Source organism: Passer montanus, unplaced genomic scaffold, assembly GCF_014805655.1.
Source record: "Passer montanus isolate IOZ18808 unplaced genomic scaffold, ASM1480565v1 scaffold20, whole genome shotgun sequence".
NCBI lineage: Eukaryota > Metazoa > Chordata > Aves > Passeriformes > Passeridae > Passer > Passer montanus.
The window spans coordinates 2,276,791-2,297,445 of record NW_024366592.1 but is presented as its reverse complement, the minus strand read 5'-3'; the positions used below and the strand labels follow the sequence as shown (position 1 = coordinate 2,297,445).

Genomic DNA, 20,655 nt, shown 5'->3' with positions numbered 1-20,655 from the left:
TTTTCTCTTCAAAATGTCAGAGGTCATTTAAACCTCACAAGAGCCCCAAATCATCAAGAACCATTTTGTCTGGCATCACATGGTGAGAACTGTGGTTTGGGATCAAAATGGATTTTTAACTTTTTTACTGGTGCTGAAGTCTATGAAGAACCTGCCCAGAGTAAAGGAGATGGGGAACAGGATATCCACAAATAAGTCCAAAAGTTAAAAATACTGTGTTTTTTTCCTAATAAGTGTGGGATTTTATTTTTTGCTATAGATTTGGTTTTATAGGTAGGGGATATGTAGAAAAAACAACTATAGAGCTGCTCTTGTACAGGTCATTATGTCCAAGAAATTACCTCCTCTAATTTAGACAGCTCTTTTGCTTGGGCAGTAATTATTTGTGAGCACAACACCTAATATTTAGTCAGTCTCAACTCATCAGCTCAGCACCAGCATCCTCTGACTGCAGCCCAGGCTCTCTTTGCAGGCCTGGCTGCAGAAGCAGATTCCAGAAAATTAGTTTAGCATGTCAGTCCAGCACAGAGCTCCAGGCTTTGGGAGGAGGGATGAATGGAGGCACAGTTCTGGTGCAGACCACATGGACTGGAGGCTGCCCTCTGATTTACACACATGCTGAGCTGGGGGCAGTGCACAGGTGTATCATGTGGAGGCAGAAAAAGGCACATTTGTGTTTTTTTCTTTTTAAAAGATCTGTCCCAGTCTGGCACATGCTTTGTGTCCATCCAGTAGCTAACTTCATACCTGAGGCTAGATTACAGAATCTGGTGTGTGTTCAGAGTGACTTTGTACTGCTGCCAAACAAGGAACAGGCTCATTGCTTATTCTCCCAATCAAAAATGCATTGTAAAAAGCAGCATAACGCAGAATTAGGGTTGCATGGTTTAAACATTAAACAGGCAGCAGAACCAAAGGGAAAGATGTCTGTGTCTACATCAGCCCTTAGCCAGGCTATTTCTATTGCTCTTTTTCCAGCTAGACATGCAGCTTATGTGAGCAGTGGTGAAAGCAGTGATATTTTTGTGGTGTGGGAGGCAAATGGAGCCTCAAAATGGGCTTGTATGAAGTGCCAACTGTGCTGTAAACCTCCCCAGTGCATCTTTTCAGCTTGAGCTGACCTTAAACCTTTTCACAGAATGAGGGATGCCTTGAGACGGTGTTTGCTCAGCATGGCTGGACACAGAGGCCTGGCTTCCTCAGGTAGATAATTGTAATATCTGGCTAACTGAGCCCAAAGGATGTGTGCAGGTGTGCTGCAAGCCACAGAAATATTTCCCCCTGCTTAAACAAATATGATTTGGAGGCATTGAAACACAGTGTAAGTATGTCGTGAGTGCATCTTCCTTCCCTCCACTCCTGTATTATAGCAGAGCTGAGTCTGGCAAGAAGGTTGAGTCTATCAAAACCAGGCTGGTTGGAAGAATTAAACATTGATATGCTTGGTCACCCAAGAAAGATCAAAACTGCACTTCAGGGCCTTTAGTGAATTTAATTGTTCTTACATGTGTTAACTTTGTTGTAACACTGACAGTTCTGAAGTGTTTTCAGGTTTTTATCACTGAGCAGCCAGCCTTGCCCTTGAGATGTTTAACATGTGGGCTGTAAATTGGTTTAAGAAGCCGGAGCCACAGGTTGCTGCTATCTCTCCCCAGCCACTGCAAATGCTTGTTGAAGAATGCAATGCATGGATTTGCAGCCCTGCACTTGCAGCTGGAACAGTTGTGAAGGCTGGGCAAGAAAAGCAAGAGCACAAGCCTCTGTTGGGCAAACACAGCCAAAGGTTCCACTTCACTGTGATCTGCAGATCTTATTGCAGGTTCAGGCTCAATGGGTTTGACCAACTCATAGTTTAAGATTCCTGATTAATGGCCCAAAAAATAAAGCTTGTGGTTTGTTTTTTTTCCCTGTGTTGTCTTCCATACTGCCTAATTTTCATTTGGACCAGATATTTTCGTCTTGGAAGGGGTAGGGAGGGCAGAGAAGTCCCTGCTGAAGTGATGGCTGCTGAAGTTTGAGTGGTTGCTCGTGGATATAGGGTTTGATACTGAAGGACTCCTGTGTGGGGAACGTAAATCCTTCAGGAAGCCAGCAGGCAGTGTTGGGTTGATGCAGAGGCTTTCTATCAAATCTGCAGCTTCTGTGCTCCAAAGCCTGGGAGTTCTCTGTGAAACAGCTATAAGAACATTTTCCGTGTGGTCCAAAATTTTGCTTTTAACTTCTGTAAACACCCAGAAAAAAACCCCCAACCCTTCACAGCCCCCCCAGACTGTCATCAGGTAACATGGCACAAACACAGAGCATGGAAACTTCTATTCAAACACTTAATACTGAGCAAAGTTATAAACTACTGCAAAGGGGGTGTCCTGTAATGGAAAATGTTATGCAAGATGAGCTAGAGGAGAAGCTGCCACTGGTATGTGGAGCTGCAAAGCCATGGGTGGCTTGTTTTCCTTCTGCCTCTCCACCTAAGTTGTATAAGCAGCATCTGTGCCACCAAGGTTATTTTTGCATTAAATTTCAAACTTCAAGTAGAATTTACAAGCTAGTTTATGGCTGTGTTAGAACTTTTTTTTTTAATTATAGCTCTACATGCTTTCTAGTAGGATATTTCAAATTTAATGCTGGGGGAATCATTGATACTCAGATCTTGAAAAAGAATTTTTTTCTCTGAACTAGTATGTAAAGTTACCTCTGATTCCCTGACTTTGCTTAATCAGGAATTACTCTCAAAGGATGGTGTCACCTTTTTTTTTACCTCCAGAGAGATGGAGAGTGAGAGACTTTGTAGCCTGTTTTTCTGGCATAGCACTCTGCAGCTTCAACCCCTTCAGCTCTTGGCTGAGTGCTGACAAAACTGACCAGCCCTGGGCTCAGGGATGCCCTGATCCCTCCTGCCTCTCCCCCAGCACTTCCCTTCACCACTGGACAATCCTTATGGAGAGGGTGATGCAGGAGCCAGGTTGAGGGAAAAGAAGTCCTGGGGTAGAGTGGAGGCGATGTTTTATTTCTTGGAGAATCTGAACAGGCTCTCAGCTGCCCTGCTTCTCACTTCTTTTTCTTCCCCCTCTCCACCACAGAAGATGACATAATTTCTCTACAAAATGCTACAATGGCCATTTTACCAGCCCAGCTCCTTCTGGGAATTTTTAGACCTAGTTTGAAAACTCATAAAGGTTCCATTACTCTTCTAATTAGGAAATAAAGAAGGCTCATTATTTCGTGAGGGGCAAAGGACTTAAACCTTGAAAGCAATTATTTCCATGGTGAAATCCTACCCATAATTGGGACATCAGTATGGAAGCCAAAGAGATTAAGATCCCAACAACTAGTTGGACATGAGAAGGAAAGGGGAAAGATTTGATTGCCCCTTTTGTAGTAACCCTTTTTGCCAGAATGCAAAAAAATCTCCCAAATATCTGGCAGGGTTAGGTTAGCAAGAGTGAATGAAAGAATTGAGACACACATGAAGAATTACAACAAGAAGACAGAAGATTATTTGTAGAAACTGGATGTGCAAAATCCCCTGTGCTACAAACTGGGAAGGAGAGGAGTAAGAAAACAATGACCCAATTTTGCTAAAATTTTCACATTTTAGGAGTTGAGGAATACAGATTTTGCTTAATATCCATGATTTCCCAGCTGACTTCTACCACTGCACTGGGTAAGCCTGGCTTTCTCTTGCTGCAGCTGAGCCCACTGAGTTACTTGTGCAGAATTAGTGGTCCTTCCTTATTTGAAGGGCACAGGAGAAGGCAGGAAGGGGTACAAAATCTGAAGGATGTCTCCAAGCCTAGCTGTCAGCTTTCTTCTTGATTATTTTTTTTGGGTGCGACTTCTAGGTAAAAAATGAACCAATTTAAAATTAGGACAATAAACTGCTCTATCACTGGCAATCCATTTCAAGAAGTCTTCCCAGTTTCCTATCTAATAAATGAGTTTGGGGGTGAGAATGGTTTTTCTGGCCAACCACCTCACAGTGCAAGCTGCACAAAAAACCCTGTGCAGAAACTGCTGCCCACCAAAATCTGTAGCCCTTTAGTCAAGGAAAGGCTTGCACTTGCCTCTGGGTTCAGCTCATGTGAAATCCTAGCTCTGTGTCCCTCCAGCTCCCTCCATGCACTGAAGGAAAACAGCTCTGGTTGTGACAGAGGAGGAGCCAGAAGAGTGAGGATGAGGATGGTGGATGAGAGAACTAAATGAAGTTAGTGTTGCTGTCTTGATTGAAGGGCACCTGAAAAGCTCTATAAATAAATCACAGCTGCTCATCAAGGTGAGTTTTAAAACGCATCACCTTCAGGACCTGGATTTGCTGTTGATTTAATAGGAGGAGGATACTGTACATAGAGAATTTGGTGTTCTCAGCAATGGTGATGTTTGTGTGAGTGTTTTGTGAGGAGGGAGTTATTTAACTGGAAGCATTCTGGAAGCATTCTGGAAGTATTCTGGAAGTATTCTGGAAGTATTCTCAGAAGACTCTGTGCACAGAGGTGGGGGAAGATAAAAATCCAGCTTTTCATTTTCTTTGGAATATTCTGCATATTCAGAAGAGGGAATGTGCCTTAAAACAACAGGGGGTGTTCACCTCCTCAGAGCTTTAAAATTCTTCATCACTCACTACTGTCCCACTTGATTTATGCTGCCTGAGGTGGGCCAGCCACACTTGAGCACTACAATAGCCTAATATGTAATAAAAGGCTAAAAACGTCATAAAAGTTTTACACAGAGGATGTGACCAGCATAAACAGCTCACAACCTGTGCCTAATGCACAGTATAGGTGTCTGTGGAGCAAGAAAACAGTCATTGTTAAAAAAAAAAAAGAAACCTTCTGTTACAGTAGACAGTCTAAATCCACAATAGCTCTGACCCTGGTGCCTCCCTCTGCTTATGTGCTGGGATCTAGCAGAACACAACAATTTTGCACCAAAATCTTGGAATGTTTCCATTTTGGCAAAAAGTGCTGTTTGGGGCAGGCAAGCAGCGTTGCTAAGGTGCAGGGATGTGGGAGAGACTGATCCAAATCTTTGCTGCCTTCCTGTAGGTCCCAGATTTCTCCTGGCTAATCAGGGCAGGGGCTGGTGTAGGCTTCAGGTCAGGGTTAGTGGTTTACTTGTGCTGTAGAACAGAGGGAACCCAAGGATATTAAACGGAAATAGAAATGCAAGCTTCAATGAATTAAGTTGTAATTCATCTGAAAATTGCCCTTTTGTGGCCATTCCCGCTGAAATTTATGTTCCAATCATGCCTTCACCCCTTCCTTTCAATACCTCATGTTGAAGATGAACTTGTTTGTGTGTCTGGGCAGCACAAAGGCCTTTATGGGGGAATGCCCCCCACTCCCCAGTGTTCTATCTGTACTCATTGAGCAAAGCCTGCTGCCTTGTGGCATCTGCTGTTTCTCTCTAGGAAATATTCACTGGCTGATCTTGGTTTTTGAGCAAGCTGGCTTTGGCGAGGTGAGAGGTCTGGAGTGCTTGACACCTCATTGAGGACTGCAGCGATGTGAGGCACAGTGCTGTCTGTGGTGACAGTGCTGTACACAGAATATCCTCAGCCTGCTTTGGGCTGCAGGGCTCTCTGGAAAAGGAGATTCAGTGGCTGAGCACTGATGACAGCAGGAATAAAGTACTGGGATATTTTCCTACACTTTATCGAGTAAAGCTTGGCTATAAAAAAAGGAAGGGTTTGGAAATTGCCTGACTTGACTGATTTATTCTTGTTGTGTGTGAAGCCTTAAGGCTATGGCTGTAAACGCTGTCTTGTGTCCATCAGAGATGCTGCCACCACCACCCTATATACCAAATCAGTTTCAGTAATGGCCCTGCAGTCTTACACATGCAGCTGCCACCTTGAGCTTCAGTAGCCTGCTGATTTTTAAACTATTCATTTCTGGGTGATGTTCAGATTTCTTGGGTCATGTGCAGCCTTTCAGCAAATTTCTGGGGTTCAGGGTGTGTCTCCTGTTCCTTTTTGGGGAACTACGGCTCTGATGTGGAGTTTCCTCCTATTTTGTACAGACTCATCTCTCTTCTTTGTGCTCTTTCCAGACCTCTCCTCTTGTTCTCTGGGCTGCTGTTGTGTCCTGCTGGGTCTGTATGATGAAACCAAGGAACATGGATATTTTGCAAAGGCCCTTTCAAACCTCGTGTACGCTGCACTCATGGACACAGCCTGTGACAGATGCACAACTACAGGAAAAAACAAATACTGCCTTGAAAACCTGGGTTCATTTTCCTGCTGCCACTTGACAGGCTCCTCCAGGGAGTGTGTCCACCTCTTTTATTTTTTTTCCTTAAAACTTTGACAGCTCTAAGGCCTTTTCTCCTAGTCTCTTCTTCTTAGCCTGCTCCCCTTCCCAGGAATTTTGCAAATACTGAGTGGAGGGCTGTAGGCTAGCAGATCCTTTGGGGCAGAGACAGGAGGGCAGAAGCTTTTGACAGCTGCTGTTGCTCTCTGAAGTATTAAGGACTGGGTCATCTGCACCTGCTGTGCACCTTTCCCCAAATCCTAGGGCTGGGATGAATTCCTGTGCCTGTGCTGCTCACACCATGGCAGCAGAGTAATGGACAGGAGAGCATGAAATATCAACAGTCTAGGAGATTTCTTCTGCAGATTTAGTAGGTGTTAAGGTTTTGTAAATGTCTTTTTCTATACATGTTCTCCTGATTCTGTTATATATACATATTTAGCATGCTTAATTGCCAAATAAGCTAAAAAAATATTAGGCGTTGTCCTTGGTGGGAACCCTGAAGATTCTGTTTGGATTTGAGCTTGTGATCTGAGTGTGGTGGGAAAAAATACCCAGCTTTGAACAGGTGTGATCCATGGGAGCCCATAAAATATAGCTAAAATGAGCATCCCTATAATAACAGAGACTTCAACACACCAGGACAGTAAAACAAATGATACAGGAAAATTTTAAGATGGCTTGATGACTGAACTATTTAATTCTTGGATTAGTGGAGCAAACTATTTACTACTTGTGTTTGTGCACTCCTTCAACTGATATTTATATCTCAGAGAAAAACAGGCAATGTCTGGAGAGAGATCTTGCAAGGCTGGGTTTGTTTGGGGCTGGGTTTTGAGGATTTCCATAACATTACCATAAGTTTGCTTACAGGAAATGGAAGGAAAACATGGTTTTTGGTAAAAGAACTTAAAAAAAAAATTGATTTTTTTCAAAATGGAAATGCTTCTGTGTGAGTCAAGGCCTCTCTGATGGCATTGCCTTGCAGCTGAGGGAAGCACAAGCATCTGGGCTGTTTTTGTTTTGTTTGTCAAACCAGTCTCTCATGTGATACTTTCTGAAAGCTGCCAAATCCTCCCAAATCTTGGGTGGCCTGGGCCTGAAACAATAAGTGGTCTAATTTCCCATACTTTTGCAGTATGTAACCACCAATATATTTTTGTTCCTGATTAAATTTGGACAGGGTTTATAGAAAATACCCTTCCCCTTAGAGAAAATGAATCAAAATTCCTTTTACTAATCCCTTTGAGCATATGAAGTTGAAGTTCATAACACAGAACTTGTACTGTAGGAGTTTCCTAATCAATGACAACTAATCTGGAAGATAAGATGAAAAAGCAATAAGGAAATTGGTCACTGTGTCAAAAAGCTTAAGCTAAATATTTTCTGGATATTTCTCTGTGCTTCTTTGCACATCCTTAATGGCTGCCAAGAAATCATAATAGAAAACAATGAATGAATAATATAATTTCAGGAGCTGAAATTTGTTCTGGGTCTTTTTTTTATAGATTTGCTGAATATCACTGGATGGTATTTCAGAAGAGGTTTTTTTTGGGGTTTTTTGTTAGATGTTGAAGGGGTTCTGAGAGCAGTTGTTGCACATTATTGGAGCATTCATTTCTATTTCTGGGAATACTTTATAATGAAGTATTTATTAAAAAAATACTTCATAATAAAATTCAGTGGAGAAGTAGGGTGTCACTTGACATTGTCAAATGGAGGTATGCATCAAACTTAACTGGAGTTTTTTGTCCTTTTAATTAATGAGCTCTAGGTGAGTTCCAAAATCTTGGAATCCCCCACAAGGCAGGCATTTGGGACTCTGACCACCCCAGTGTAGGGCTTGAATAGAACTTTGCCTGGTCATAACACTGTGCAAATTCTGTTTAGTGCTCAGTGTTCCTCTGGCACAGGTGGGGATGGAGTTGTGGGAGGAAGAGGGGGACTTCCCTTGGATTTCCCAACAGCTCCTGGTGGCTCCAGGCGGATGCCGGGGGCTGGTGGGATTCCTCTGCTGAGCACAGTGCAAACTGAGGAGTAATCCCTGCTCCTGTGGGCTGAGGGGAACCAGCAAATCCTCTGTGTGGTTTTACGAGCTCCTGACACGCGCTGGGGGCGGGATGACAATGGTTTGCGGGCTGGTGGGATTCCTCTGCTGAGCACAGTGCAAACTGAGGAGTAATCCCTGCTCCTGTGGGCTGAGGGGAACCAGCAAATCCTCTCTGTGTGGTTTTACGAGCTCCTGACACGCGCTGGGGGCGGGATGATAATGGTTTGAAATATGGAGCTGTACATTGCAGCCCCTGCAGTCAGCAGCTCACTGCTTTTATGGTGTGGCTGTCAGTAATGGGGCTGGTATCTCCGAGCTGTCCCACTGCCTGCTCCTGCAGGCAGCAGCTCACTGCTTTTATGGTGTGGCTGTCAGTAATGGGGCTGGTATCTCCCTGGAGGATGGGGAATTTATCCATGATCCAGTCAGAAATGGGAGGTGTTGCCAGGAGGGCCAGGCAGGGACTTTAAGCTGTTTCTCTGATATTTGATTGGCATGCATCTGTATGTGAAAACTCTCAGTGATTTTGAGGGAGCATTCAGTTGTATTTAACTGCTCAGAAGCCAAATTCAAGAATCCCAGTGTCATTTTTAAAAATCAAATATGGAGTAGTTGACTTGTTCTGAATACTGAAAGCTGGCAACTAAACCCCAGGAGCTGGGAGTGCTCAGCCTGGGGAAAAGGAGACTCAGGGGTGACCTTATCGCTCTCTACAGCTCCTGAAAGGTGCCTGTGCTCAGCTGGGGCTGGGCTCTTTCTCCAGCAGCACTGACACAACCAGAGCACACAGCCTCAAGCTGCACCAAGGGAAATACAGGTTGGATATCAGGAAAAAGTTGTTCACAGAAAGGGTGATAAAGCTCTGGAATGGCTGCCCGGGGAGGTGGTGCAGTCACCATCCCTGGGTGTGTTTAACAAAGCCTGGATGTGGCACTGGGTGCCAGGGTTGAGTTGAGGTGTTGGGGCAGGGTTGGACTCAATTATCTTTGAGGTCTCTTCCAACCTAGGAAAAAAAATAAAGGGCAGGAGTGTGTTTCGGAGACCATTATCAATTTAAAGCCTCTTTAAAAGCTAAGGACACTTCTTAGAAAATCTATCAAATATTACTTTTTTCCCCCCTTCTTTGCTTTGCTGTGTGGTGTCATAGTCTGCTAAATTCTAGAAAAAGTCAAATTTGTGATATTGCTTCTAATGAATCCAAACAATGGCTGTTAGCTAGGAATTCAGGACACATTCTGACACTCAGAAGCAGCTCTGACTCAAGGCATGTGTATGTTTATCCTGATGGTTATAATATCATATGTGGTAGATGCTGGCAAGGACATCCCTTCCCTCTACCCAAAAGCATTTAGCAGTGGTGAAAAGACTTTTGTCAAGGCAGGCATAATTCTTTCCATATTTGTGCTTTTAAAAAAGTTCACTGATTATTTTTTATTTATGGATGCTGTCTCTGTGGCTGAAAATAATAAAGATGTTAACCATGAGCCACTGGTGACTGGTTTATATCATCAGTATCTAAACTTGCAGCACTGGGAATTGCTCCTGATGACTTGTGAGGCTGAGTGCTGGAGTGTGGTACTGGGGCTACCTTAATACAGGGTAGCATGTGATAATCTGGAGAGTTTCATGCAAGAAGAATTTATTTTCTTTATAGGAGAAATGTAATGAATCCTCAACCAAATGCTCTCAAAGATGTCTTTTTGATGTTTAATGGGGAAAAGACTGCTGCTTTTTTTGAGCTGTGTATGCCAAGACTGTTATCAAGCCACCTCTGAGGTCTGTTTTGTGAGGGATGCTCTGAATATGTGTCACAGACATACTCATGTTAATTTTTTTGTGGTAACTCATGAATCAGGAACACAAAGCTAATGAACACCTATAGAAAGCTGAACTGTTTGCATTGCTAGGTTCCCTCCGATATTGCTGAAGCAGATAAGCAGTGATTCCTTAGAGATATTATTTGAGGTATCTAGAAGCAGTTGTGTTCATTGTTACCAGTGCAAAAAGATTCAGGAGCTCTGCAGCCTTTCCTGGTGAGGAATGGCTTCTCTGAGGAAGTGGCATCTGAGGAGATGCCTTGTCCTGCAAAAGCAGAATTCCAGACAGCCAGCTGGGAGCACTTGTGCTGCCTTTCCATTCCTCTAGAAACAGAATTGGAGCAAGGTCATGAAAATGGCTTAAAAAGGCATTTCAAATATGAATTCAAAGGACTGAATGCCAAGGGGATGGAATTATTTCCCCAGCATTGATGTGAGTGTGCTTCATACAGCTGCCACTTGGAGCTCAATTGCTGTGAAATATTCTTGGAGGGACAAGAGAAAGTTTGGGTTTGTGACATTCATCTGTGTCAAAGAACAGGAAAAAGGATATTTGCACTCTGTTTGCAAATATCAGTACACTGAAGGTTACACTAAACTCCAGGGCTGAAGAGCTTGGCACAGAAAGGGAGCTTGTGTCATTTTGGTAAAGGAAGGGACAAATAGAGATTGGAACCATTCAAAAGATCAGGTATTTAATGAGTATTTGATGAGCATTGATCATGGGAGAGCCAAAGATCATAAATTATTTCTTGGAGTAAGTGTGATCTCTGTGTAGAGAATTTAATTCTAATACCTTCAACTTCACTGTCTGACCAAAGGGCAGGCCAAAATAGGTTTGATATAAAGTGCAAAAGCTCTGTTCTACATAAACCTCAAATTTGACATAAACTATGGTTTAACATAGTTAACACCTCCTGCACAGCAAAGCACAGGGATTAAATCTCTCGGAAGCAAAGTAATTTGGAAGTGCAGAGGAGCTGTAGGCTGGACCTGTGAGAAACAGATGAGCTGTTACTCCTTTTCTCTTGTACTTCTGTTACTTCATCACGTGCTATACCAGGGATGTAGTTTATATAGAGAAATAGCAGAGCTGTCTGCAGTTCACACCCCCAGCTGCCCCCTGAGAAATTCTGCCCTGCTACTTCATCAATGCTAATGATGGAGATGGTCTGGCATGTCAGTGGGTAGCACAGAACGAAATGTAATGTGAAACTACAGCATGGAGGCTTCTGACCTGGTTATTTTTAAATTAATACTTAATTTCTTTTATTTAAATAAAGCTCTTTCAGGAAATTCCCAGTGAGGGACATAACCCAGAGCACTTCACTGAAAGCTGGGTGTGTCTAGATTTGAAGATGAACTGAATATTTGGCAAATCCCCACTATTTCCTTATGAGAGGGGACAAGGAAAGACATTCCACTGTGTTCACCATTACACCAAATGCTGCATCTTTAGAGAAACCCCCTTGGGGGTTCATACTTTCCTAGGGCTGCTGGCATGCAGTCCTGCCTGTGCACAAAGGATTTGGCACATGGAGATCCCACCAGTGCAAGTGCCTTCCACATCCTGCTGCTGTGATACAAGCAGAGGGACCACCTCATGGGAGCTTGAATCCCAGCTGGCATGGCTTGGTGATGTTGCAATAGGGATAATTGTAGCTTCAGTGGGGCCCCTCAGCTCTGCAACAAGATGCTGTGGCAGGAAATGATGCTGGATGGATGGTGGGGACTTGGTGCACTGCCATACCCAGCTCCCAAATTTGCTCTGTGGCATTATAGAAGCCATATTGCTAATATTTCTTCATTTGCTTCCTCCTCTGCTTTTGAGGAGTTGAGGCAGATATTGCAGTTCCTCTTCCCTCCATTGGGCAAACCCAAGGGCAGACAGAGGTTTGGGCTTAGCAAAATCCTGGGGCTGCTGTCGAGGTTCTGTCTGCTGTGCCTACTCTTCTTCCCTATAAATTTGTTGTCTTTGGCAGAGACAGAAGTTTTCCCCTTCCAAGGAAGTGGCAAAGGCTTGTCCTGTGCAGAGGGGACTGCGTGGCTGGCAGATTGAGGGAGGGATGTGCTGTGACACGTAGCTCTCCCCACAAATCCCCCGTGTGACTTTGGCACAGCCACAGGTGTGGCTCTGCCCTTGCACCCCACAAGCTGAGAGGGTGAGATGCAGGGCACTGCAGAGCCTGTTGTGAAAATGTTCTTTACTGGGGCAGGTAGCACTCAGAGGTGAGTGCTCAGAGTGGCACAAAGCTGCAGTTTGCTCTGAGCTGGGTGAACACAGCTCTGCTCTGTGTGTGAGAGCAGAGATTGGCTGCTCTCACCTCTTCCCCTCTGCACTGTCTTGCTCTTCCTGGTCCTGTCTCTGCTGAGATGGATCATACTGATACCCAGGATGAGCTGAATGTCTGAACAGTGTGGATCTCAGCTGGATCTGCATGGACCTCCTCAGTCCCTTGTTTTCAGCCTTTAAAAAGAGAGCAGTCCCCTTTGCTTCCTATTCTGCATTTTACCTGTAAGACATGGAAATGCAGCACTGTACAGAAAGAATTTAGGTTCTCTAGAGGTGTGTGGTGTGACCTAGACTGGTCAGAGCTTCTTGAGTCTGGGGGAGATGCAAGGAAATATATGACAATAAAATAAAGCATGAGCTGGTTGTGAAGTGGTGGCTGTATTCATGCTGTTCCCCTTAGGCAGTGGTAAAGTGTGGACAGCAATAAATTCACTGTTTGAGGCAAATACTGGCAGAATCAGATATTCCTGGCAGAATCAGATATTCCTGCCAGCAGCTACCTCTGTTTCATTTTGTTGAGTAAATTCAGTTGCTTGAGGTGCCTTTCTCTCATCATGGTTTGCCATCCTTAGGGATGTGGCCACTGAGAAGCAGTTGCAAGTGTTGAATTCTCCTAGAGCAGGCAGAGCTGCACAGGAGACCTAAATGAAGATCACAAGGATTGTTTGCAAACATGGGCATGTGTGGGACTTAAATGGGCTTTGCCCACGAAAGCTGTGCTTTTCATTTGAGTCCAAGTTAATGACCCTGCCCTAACCTCTGCTCACTGCCTGAGCCAAGCTGCTGGAGCTGAATAGTTCATTAGCATCAGAGCACAAAGGGGGCTGGTTCTCACATTGCTGTAACAATAGGAGATGTCAGAGAATATTGATTTGATTAGGCTGATACTCAGTGTAGCCTGCTCTGAGTGAGGGGAGAACCGAGGCCAAGGGATGTGGTTCACCCTCAAAATGCCTGTACCAGCAGCTGTGTAATTTGTAAGCTGGTTGCAAAAGCAGATGATGGCACCATCTTTTCTGCCTGGAAAACAATGCTCGAATTAAAGCCAAATTTACAAGGAGGAGTGTGTACTGTGCAATTGTCTGGGGCAAAGGCACTGATTTTTCTCAAAATTAGGCACGCAGAGTGTGTAAATTTTTGAGCACTGCTGCTTGCACTGCACATTTTTCATGACTGCCAGTGAAAAATGGAGGTGTTTGGAGAATTGTACATGCTGTCTATAGTTTGTACTCTGTGTGAGAAGTGGGCATGTTCTTTGAAAAAGGGATTCCTGAGAGCAGAGTGCCCTTAGTTGTGTTCACTTGCAGAAAAAGTGTGTAAAACCCACACTTTTGGAAGCAATGCAGAAGAGCCCTTTTTATACTTTTCTGCTAGTGAGGGAAGGTGCTGTGAAGTCTCTGTTCTTTGGGGGGCACTGTGTACTAATAGCTAGGCTTAGTTTTGTAGTGGAAAAGTGCAGGTATTCTGTTTTCTTTGGAATATGGGCCACTATGTTGTTTGTTTTGCTTTTAGTAAGGTAAAGTCACTGTGACCATGATTAATTCTTTCTTGTTGTGGGAAAAGTATATTTTTCCAGCAAGTTTTTTGGATGCCTTTTTAGTTTTGATCTTTTTCAGTGTATAAATGTGTTTTGCAAACATTTGGTTGTCTAAACTCAGAGAAATAAAATACTTCACTTAGCAGAAATGGGTACATATACCACACCAAAATGAATGGCAAGGAGGCATAATTATATACCAGATTTTTAATTACCTTAATCCAAGGTGGGGAAGTGCTGCTTATGGAAATACTTGACTAAATCCTACTCTCAGGGTTCTAGGCAAGCTGCTTCCCTGTAGCCTGGGGGCTTTTCTTTCCCAATACCTTTAGGAAAGATGAAAACATACCATCTATTCCATCTGGCTTGGTTTTCATGACCTGCTTTTTGATTCCTGCTCCTTCAACAGCATCCAGTGTTTATTAACTGACTCTTGTTGTGAGCACTCTGAGGAATTGTGGTGCTTCTCGGGTAGAGACAGAGCACAGCCCTTGCCATTCATGGGGGGTTTGGGCACTTGGAGTGAGAGGCTTTGTGTCCTGGGTATGTGCTGAAAATCCATGATGGAAATAGCTCCTTGCAGGGCTCTGGCTCTTCCACTGGGTATGAATGAGTCCTAGGCAGACTGAAGCTGGGATTTGGGTTAGGAAGTGCACCCTTAGTCCTTACATTCCAGTCCTTGTTCCTGTGTCTGAAAACAGATTTTTTTACTTTTAGCTGACTGACACTGTACTGCACACAGCCCCACGTTTGAAGAGATGCTCATATTTCTCTGCTCTCTTTTGTGGTAGTTTTTACACCCTCTTTGAGCGTGCTGGTGGCTTTGAAGTCCTATGGGTTGTGCCGTTTCAGGCCAAAAGATATTGCCTGAAGCAGCATGTGTAAAACTTTCCTAAAAAGTTACCTCTGCCTGCCTAACACAGAAGCAGCTTGTCTGTGCCCAGGAGGTAATTACAGGGATGATCAAACCTGCTCGTGGTGTGTGGGCTTCTCCCTTGTGCCCTCAGCAGCAATCCCCCAGCCAGGGCTGCCAGCTGGGTGGCTGGCTCACAAATCTCAGCTTCCTCACCTTGGTGTCAGAGCTGTGAGCAGCTGTGAGCTCCAGCACCCGGGGATGATGTGTGAGAGGAGGCTGGTTTCAGATGGGCTGTGGAAATGGCACAGCCATAGCATCATTTAGAAACGTCTGCTGGGGAGGGGGAAGCCCACACTGGGCTCTCTTTATGCTGTTGGAAGGTTTGAGAAAGCTTGCAGAGCCAAACCAGGCCTGGAGGGAGGGAGAGAGAAGGTGTGAGCAGGCCTGGGGTGCAGGGCACGTTTCCTGCCTGCTGCTCCTCAAAGGAGGGAAAAGCCAAGGCTGGAGTGCCCAAATGTAAGATGTGCACCATCTCCTGGCTTTGCTCTGGGTGTGCTCCTCACCCAACCCAGCTCCTGAGCTGCCTGTGTGCCCCAGGGACCAGGGGAGGTTTAGCCCTCCTTCCTTCCATCCAAGCAGGTGATGCAGGTACCACCTCCCCTGGCACAGGCAACAAGGCCTCCTGCAAGGTCTGGTTAGCTTTGTGTCATCTCAAAAAAGTCCCACTCATCTTTGATGGTGAGGTACCACTTAGCACTTCTATTCTGGAAGGGCTGAAAGTGGAGGATGGTGCAGTTGTGCCTGGTTTTTCAGGGGCTGAATACTCCAGCAGGTGGTGAGGAGCAAGAGAATTGTTTCATGTTGCTAGGAAAGGGAATCCTATCTCTCCTCTCATGACCTCCTTTAGCTCCCCAGAGAGTTTACAGGGTAGGACCAAGCTCTGCCCCAGCCATGTGACCCTCCAGGGATGTATTTTGTCATTGGGAATGTCAGGACTCCTTTCCATCCCTGTTGTGCTCAGAGACAAAGGATGGCAGAGTTTCACAGTGAAATGTTGCACTGCAGAGATGTGAAGGGAGACCAAACCTGTCAGGTTTTAAAGACTTCTGTGTTTTTGCTGTGAGCATGAGGACAGTTTGACCTACTGTTAGCTGTGAAGACAACAAAAAATTTACAATTTGGGGGTGAGAGGCAAGAACCAGTTTGGTACAGATGGGAAGAATGACCTTCCCTGTGGTGTATTTGATGCTCTATGTGCATCTTGCTGTATTGTGGGAATGTGCAGGTGTGGGGTGCCTCAGGATGTTTTTCTGGAGTGATTTAGGATGTTTCTGGAATGGTTCAGCATGTGATTCTGGAATGGCAGCTGAAGACATTGCAGTGACAGTGGTGGGACACTGCTCAGTAGTGATCACTTGCACCAAGTCAAATAAAAAGAGAAAATTTTGGGGAACTCAATAGTAGTAATGACTTCATTTTGAAAAGCAAAATATCGTCCCTCCATAAATACCCTGGAGATTTTTCCAGGCAGGATCACAGCTGCTTTGGGAAGAAGGCACTCTGAGGCTGGGCCAGCAATGGCCCAAGTGGACCCTCTGGCCACCACTGTCTGCTGAGCCTCAAGGGCTCTGTGGTGCCAAAATGCAAATGGCTCAGAGTGCCTGCACACAGCAACCAGAGCTGCCCCCCAGGGGGATGATATAACCTGGATTTCTAGACCACAGATTTACCTCAGCTTTAAAATGTAAATTTTGCAGGAAAATTTGATAAGCCTGTGAGAGCCCCAGTCCTGACAGATTTCCAGGTACTTCTAACATGATTCTTCTGAGGGACAGACTGCAGGTTCAGGGCTCCAAGAATGCACTAACAACCCAAGTTGACTGCTTTGACTCTTATCACAAGCAGTCCCACCCTTGCCCTGTTTTATCAAACTTTGGAGCTTAGCAATGAGCACTTGCAGGGCCCTTCCTGACTGTGATAAGGTATTGATATCAAAATTGTACTTGATTTAGGGGTTTAATTTCAGCATATACTATTTTCCCCCTATGTTTTACACATGCAAGCATAAACCAGGATTTGGGTTATTCCAGCCCCAGAAATATTTTTAGGCCTGGGCTGTGGCACAAAGGGTCTCACTGTTGAAGCAAAGGGGAGGCTGTGGCTAGACTGGCAGTCCTGGTGGTGAGGGCAAGGGCTACCATGGGAGTTCCCTAAATTGTTACAACTGTGGATTTGGGCAGGTTATAACTGTATTTACAGCAGGCTCCTGTCATAGGATGCAGAGGGGCACCCACCAGATTTTAACTCTGCATTCTTCAAAGCTCAGGTTTCCAGCAATGTCTCCAGGAAAACTCTGGGATCTGTGACATTTTATTAGCTTGAAAGCTTCAAGTAAAGGAATTCAAAAGTTCCTCTCAGTGAAATTCAACTGAGCAAGAAGGATGCAAACTTTACTTTTCTTGATGTAATTTTCCCAAAGCAAAATTGGGCTTTTTTGGGTGAAATTTTGTTGGAAAGGTGACTTGGAACACAGAGTTTGGGATGCTTTAGCAAGGGAGTATCAAAGTCATGATAAGGAAAAAAAAAAAAAAGCTAAAATACCACAAAAACAGTCTAAAAAAGCTAAAATACCACAAAAACCCCCAGTTGCTTTCAGCTTTATGTAGTGCATCCCTTCTGGCTCCCTGTTGCAGTGGACACTGAGATTGTAGGGGTTGATGGCTGTGCTGGAATGAGAACCTGAGAGTCCTAACCTTCAGTTTTCTCTTTTGATAGCCCACGTCCCTTAACCCTGCTTTTTTCTTAGCCTGGATTCTTCAGTGTTTTCCACCCTAACAATCTAGGGGATGCTAAGATCCAGTAGAGATGTGCAATTCCTCCCTGAATGTCATTACCTATTTTTGTTTGGTCATGGATATATAGGCTAATAATTTCTGTAGTTAATGGAATGACTGAGAACAAGGATTTTGTTCTCTCTTGTCTAGTAAACCCCACAAACAAAGTTATATACATGCTGTAGGTATTACTTTTAATATTTATGACTGTTGTAGCCACATCATGGGAGCTGTGTAGCATTAGAAGAATTTTCCAAAGGGTTGTTAAAATGAAGGAAAAAAAGTGTCTTCAAAAAACAAGCACCACTTTTTGCTTCATATAATAAAGCAGTCAAATTTAAAATTACACTAGAATAACCATGATTTCTTGCTGTAAATCTGCATAGATTTGGCTCTGATTTTTTTTTTTTTTTATGCTACAAGGATTGCTTTACTGTCTGTGGACTGGATCCTTCTTCCATTACACATGTGACTAAATCTGTGGGGCCCAGAGGCCAGAAAGAAGGACCCAGAAAGGCATTAAAATAGTTTAGCCCATTCAGCTGCAAAGTCATCTTACACATAGTTTCCCTCTAACTGGTTTTGTGTATGTTACTGTCAAATACAAATCTGCAGAACATCTCCTGGCCTGGAATCTCATTCCCTTAGAGCAGTCAGCTGCTCTGCAGCCTTCCTCAGTGGCTGGTACATGTGCATGTTGGGATCTCTGTACTCTGCTGTTTTCTGGGCATTTTCTTCTCTATTTTCACACTTTGTTTATGTACTTTGTATGTTTCCCTGACCAGTCTTTATCTCTTCGTCCATTTTTAAGATGCCTGCGTAATTTGCAAAGTTATCAGCAGCGTGCAATCACTAAAGCAAAACAAAGATAAAAATTAATCTAAGTTTACTTTATTGATAATATTCAAAGACTGTGCAAGTATTGGTCATATTAAGGAGATGTAGGGCTCTTCTCATAGTAAATGAGCCAGGCTTAATTCTAAATGAATAGTTGTGGGACTATAAACTAAACCTCTGCACCCAAACAGTCCAGCTTGCCAAGGATCATCGTGGAAGTTTCAAATCTCTTTAAAAGTTATTTTTCAGAACATGGCTATTCTATCTGTAACTTCTATCGTGCTTTTGAAATGGAATCAGGCTGTGAAGCCTGCCAACTCATCTTTCATGTGCTTTTCCCACTGGTGTCTCTCTCTAGAATCAAGCTTGCACAGCAGAGTGTTTCTGCTGCCTTTTACATGTGGTCCTCGTTAAAAAAAATTACAATGTATTTTAGCTGTGGTGAAATTATTTGATTTAAAAAAAACCTGTGCAAAAAGTAAACATGTTTACTGTATCCCTTTCCATTCAGCGCATTTCCTTTTTTTAAGCCCCGTTTGTGTCCAACAAGACAGCCTCTTTCTCCAAGATTAACATTTCTTATGATTGTTCCTGACAGAGGATTTACTTTCAGAGGCCCTGCTAAGGATAACCAAAAAAGGGCATGTAGCAAGACAGTTTTGGCAGCTCGCACGAATTTTCGGAGCTTTTTAGGTCTTGGTTTTCTGATGAGTGGCTTCCTGAGCATGCCTGGGGAATGACAGGCATCCCTGCAGGCAGGCTGAGCCCACCTTGGCCTGCGCGCAGCCATTGGCTGCCCATCGGAATAAATCGAGGACAATGCATTCCGCCGCCTGCCAATTGTAAACATAAGGGATATGTATCCACTTAGCGTTGACTTTTGGGAGGGGCCAAGGAAAAGCTGCACTTTTATTGAATAGGGCTGTGTGTGTGTGTGTGTGCGAGGCTGCTGGGAGGCCTCTCTCGCTGCGCTCCTGCCCGAGCAGCCAGTTATTCATTTCCTTCCTACTAGCTGGGAACTGTGCAGCCGGAGGTAAGGAAGGGCTTGCGGGACGTGTTCTCCCGGGATGGAGCAGCCCGCGGGTCCGAGCGAGCTGTCCCGGGCTGTTCCTGCTCTGCTCCCCTCTCTCCGTGCCCTCCCTTTCCAGATGTGCCTGGTGAACCGGGGGAGATCTCGGGTGGAGGGGGGATGCGTGTTTGCTCACCCCGCTGGACCGGTGCTGATCCCACCGCTCCATTTTTCATCCTCTGGTGGGCTCATTAGTGGACCAATAACCTATTCTAGTAACCCTCCTTTTCTTTATTCCCCCCCCTTTTAATTTTTTTTTTTAATGGAGGTATTACAACGAGAAAGCTTTTAGTGTGTTAAGGTCTGCTGAATTGCTTTTAATTTTGCAACTTAATATGCGGGCTTGCATTCAGCCCGACTGCAAGGGCAGTCTCGGGGTGTAACTGATACAGACACAGCGGAGCTCTGCTTAGTGTAAGCGATCTGATACTCGCCGAGGCAGATGTCCCCCATGGCAGCCTTTCACACAAGTATTGTTGACAATAGATGGCATCAGTTTTTGTTTTCAGCCTCCAACATGAGCGGCAGCGCCTTGCCGGAGTGTTTCTTGTGAAGTTGCCTTTCCTGTTAAAAGGGGGGGATTAAAGAATGCGCTTGGGTGGGACTGGAGCTCTTGGAAGCCTGGCTCCGTGTTTGTCAGAGTGCTGCTGGGGAGAGCTGGCTAGCAGGCTCCCCTTCCCAGCTCCTTTGACATGTTGGGACAGTTGGAAAGCAGTGTGCAAGGCTGGCTGCTGATAGCATGATATTCTGCATAGCAGGGAATTTCTCAGGGAAAGGGCTGGGAAAATGAAGGGAGGGAGGAAGTTAGCTGCAGATGAATGCTTGGTAGCTGCAGACACTGACCAAGCTGCTAATCTCTGGCCAGACCTGCAGGGGTAGAACAGATTGGTCTCATATGTCAAGTGTTGTTTGGAAGAATGAAAACATAACTGTTTTAAAATGACTTTTTTTTTTCCTTTTTATGGAGTACTAGTTTTCAGAGGAGAATTTCTTTTCGGAGTGTACAGTTTTTGTACAACTCTGCCTGAGAAGGCTTCCCCTGCTAGAAGGCAGACAGGAGAATAATTTGGGAAAATAACACATTCCCTCCTTGGCAGCAGCTCAAAGAAAATAA

General features: G+C 44.5%; 1 protein-coding gene across 10 annotated transcripts in view; it reads left to right on the top strand.

The window, feature by feature from the left end:
- CALD1 (caldesmon 1) overlaps positions 1-20,655 on the top strand; it is a 215,509-nt gene that overhangs the window by 27,115 nt on the left and 167,739 nt on the right. For 3 of the 10 annotated variants that reach the window (XM_039708114.1, XM_039708112.1, XM_039708115.1), the window contains exon 1: positions 19,319-19,505. The exons of 3 other annotated variants lie outside the window; for them this stretch is intronic. The gene's annotated coding sequence lies outside the window, so the exon portion shown is untranslated. Of the gene's footprint in view, positions 1-19,317; positions 19,506-20,655 lie in introns of those variants that run through there. 4 more of the 10 variants (XM_039708119.1, XM_039708120.1, XM_039708122.1 and 1 more) reach the window with 4 other exon arrangements.